General features: G+C 31.3%; 1 non-coding gene across 1 annotated transcript; it reads right to left on the bottom strand.

The window, feature by feature from the left end:
* Positions 1–3,115: 3,115 nt before the first annotated feature.
* Positions 3,116–3,222, bottom strand: LOC139895134 (small nucleolar RNA R71). Its single transcript, XR_011775599.1, has one exon. It is a non-coding gene; the product is annotated as a small nucleolar RNA R71 (small nucleolar RNA).
* Positions 3,223–3,666: the final 444 nt, after the last annotated feature.

Genomic DNA, 3,666 nt, shown 5'->3' with positions numbered 1-3,666 from the left:
TAAATAATCACTGTAAGCTATGTTCTTCCTTTTTAAATTAATGTCTCGTAACTAAGTTATTATTATGCTTATTTAAGCCGAAGTAATCGTGATGTTGGGCTAAATATTAAGACGGGGTTATTGAATTTTGTACCATAATTCGGGTTTGGACAAAAGACCGACACTTGTGGACATTGGACTATGAACTATTAATAGATGAGGGGTATTGTCTAATCGAATGACAACTCATTGGAATCTGTCGAACCTATCTTCAAATTAGTTAATCTAATAATTATTAAATGATTATGCATGTCCTATTTAGTGACGTTTATACGACATCTTTTACGATCATTTAATTAATTATTCGGGTTGGGTAATTGATTATTCAAACTGATCAAGTGGGTAAATTAATGTTCATATCTTATTAAAACACGGGTGAATTATATACAAGGATAATTGGTGTAATTGTTAACAAAGTATTAAAACCTTGGATTACACGCAGTCGATAACCCCGTGTAATTAGTTGGAATATTTGACTTCGCGAATAAGGTTAATTTGACCAATGGACTATTATGGACAAAAACCAGATAGGTATCAAATAAACCAGGACAAAGGACAATTAACTCGGGTAACAATTAATTAAAATCAAAACGTCAAACATCATGATTACGGAAGTTTAAATAAGCATAATTCTTTTATTTCATATTTTATCGTACCTTTATTTACTGTCATTTTAATTACTGCAATTTACTTTATCGCAATTTAAATTCTGTCATTTATATTATCGTCATTTATCTTTACGATTTATTTAAAATCGAAAAACCGGTCATTAAAGTAAAAAAAACCCCCCCTTTTATATATTATTATTACTATATATAATTATCTATATTTTATATAAATATAGTTGTTAAAAATATAGCGTTAAACTTAGCTAGCTCCCTGTGGAACGAACCGGACTTACTAAAAACTACACTACTCTACGATTAGGTACACTGCCTATAAGTGTTGTAGCAAGGTCTAGGTATATCCATTCTATAAATAAATAAATAACTTGTGTAAATTGTATCGTATTTAATAGTATTTCGTAGTAAAAAAATAATCTATTTCGTACTACACCTCTCACACATCAAGTTTTTGGCGCCGCTGCCGGGAAAGCGAAACCCTATATTCTAAATATATATATATATATATATATATATATATATATATATATATATATATATATATATATATATATATATATATATATATATATATATATATAAGCATAAAAAAGAAAAATATATATCTATAATTTTTAAGTGTTTAAATTAAAAAGTTTACATTTTTTATTTCTTTTGTTAAAAGTTTTAAAAACTAATAAGTAATATTTTAATAAGTTTTATTTAAATTACATATTATTTTCTATAAATTTTAAACTCAAAAAAAAAAAACAATTAAATAAGTAACCGGGCTCGATCACTGTAGCAGCCCAAGAACAGGCCTGGTATCCATATCCATGCGATCGCATGGCCCGGTTTCATAAATCTCATGCGACCGCATGAGGTCTTCTGACAGGTCTGATACCTGGTACGTACGGATTAGGGTTAGGGTTAATAATAATAATTATTAATTAACTAGTAATTAGGGTTTAGTTTTTTTTAATATTTAGTTTAGTTTTAAATTAATTTGTATTTTTAAGTTTAATTTAGTTTTATTAACTATAAAATTAAATACTTTTATAAAATAATAATATAAAAATAATATTTTTTTATATCTTTTTATAAATTATATATTTTAATCATTTAATTCGTAATTTGTAATTTATCGTTCGTAACTAGTTTTAAACTTAGTTTTTGTCGTAGTAATTTTATATTTCTAGATTTTTATGCTTTGCCGTAAAATCCCTTAAGTGCTTTTTCTTTAGATTAAGATTTAGGGGCTTTAGAATTTTACGACGTCGCTTATCGCTTTAGTTTTAAATAAATTTTAGTGCTTTTTAAGTTATTGCCTTTTTGGATTTAGAATTCCTTTTAAGCTTTAATACCTTTAGACGCAAGTTTTAATTTTTAGTTTTAAGACTTTTAAGTTTCGACGCTCTACTTTCTTATTTTTATTTTTCGACTTTTTATTTTTATTTTTTTTCGACATTTTTCGACGCACCCTTTTTCTTTCTCATTTCTACGCTCTAGGTTTTAGGACATAGAATTTTCTATATTTTCTTTAAATTTCGACGAAAAATTATATTAAGTGGTTAAATTGATAGACATCCAAAATTTTCTGGTTCGTAGTAATAGTTGGATTTGTTAGTGGCGAGTTGTGGGCTTCCGATTTAAAGGGTCCTGGCTACCTGCTGCATCTATTGGCTATTCGAAACGTGGGTAAAATCAGAAAAGTCTATTAATTTGATAACTTATATAATTTTTATCTTTATAACTAATAGGATATTCAGTGAATGCACCGAGCAAAACGTTCACCACATTTCATACGTTCACCACCTGTAACTCGAACAAGACATCTTGCCAATATTATCGCCGTTGATTTTTCTTTAGAATCATCATCTAGTCGAATAGGTACTCCAATTCAAATTTTCGATAATCCATTTTTTGAACCCGACCTCACAATTGAGAACCCGGAGGATATTTAAGGACAATTCAGAGATCCTGAACCACTAATTATTCCTCCTGAACCACAAATTACTCATCCAGAGATTGTCGAGGAAGAAACCGTTAAATCAGAATCTTCTAGTGACTCGGATTCAACAATTTCAAATATGGAAATAACGGAACCTCTAAGTATGGAAGATCGAATGAGAGCCACACGCACGGTCCAAGGTCACGCCATTATTAAGCCAGACATTAATGCGCCAGATTATGAAATCAAAGGACAAATCCTACACATGGTAACTAATCAGTTCCAATATAGTGGTACGCCAAAAGAAGATCCAAACGAACATCTTCGAACCTTTAATAGGATCTGTACTCTATTTAAAATCAGAGAAGTTGAGGATGAACAGATCTATCTCATGTTGTTTCCCTGGACTTTAAAGGGAGAAGCCAAAGATTGGTTAGAATCGTTACCAGAAGGAGCGATTGACACATGGGATGTCTTAGTTGAGAAATTTCTTAAAAGATTCTTTCCGGCATCTAAAGCCGTGAGACTTCAAGGAGAAATTGTTACGTTCGCGCAAAAGCCAAATGAAACATTATATGAGGCGTGGACAAGATTCGAAAAGTTGTTGAGAGGATGTCCTCAGCACGGTTTAGACACTTATCAAATAGTACAAATATTCTACCAAGGTGTCAACGTTGCTACACGAAAAGATATCGACACAGCAGCTGGTGGTTCCATTATGAAGAAAACCGCAACCGAAGCTCACAAAGTCATTGATAACACAGCCTCCCACTCGCATGAGTGGCATCAGGAAAAAGACATTTCTCGTTCATCTAAAGCGGCTAGAGCCAATTCTAGCCATGACTTTGATTCCGTTTCCGCAAAAATAGATGCTTTCGAGAGACGAATGGAAAAGATGAATAAAGATATTCACGCGATACGAATCAGTTGTGAGCAATGCGGTGGACCACACTTAATGAAAGATTGTTACATTGAACAAACCATGGAACAACGAGAGAATGTTTCCTACATGAACCAAAGGCCGGGAAATAATTATCAAAATAATTATCAACCGCCAATGCCAAACTTTAATCG

Source organism: Rutidosis leptorrhynchoides, chromosome 2 (assembly GCF_046630445.1).
Source record: "Rutidosis leptorrhynchoides isolate AG116_Rl617_1_P2 chromosome 2, CSIRO_AGI_Rlap_v1, whole genome shotgun sequence".
NCBI lineage: Eukaryota > Viridiplantae > Streptophyta > Magnoliopsida > Asterales > Asteraceae > Rutidosis > Rutidosis leptorrhynchoides.
This window is presented reverse-complemented; position numbering and strand designations above follow the sequence as displayed.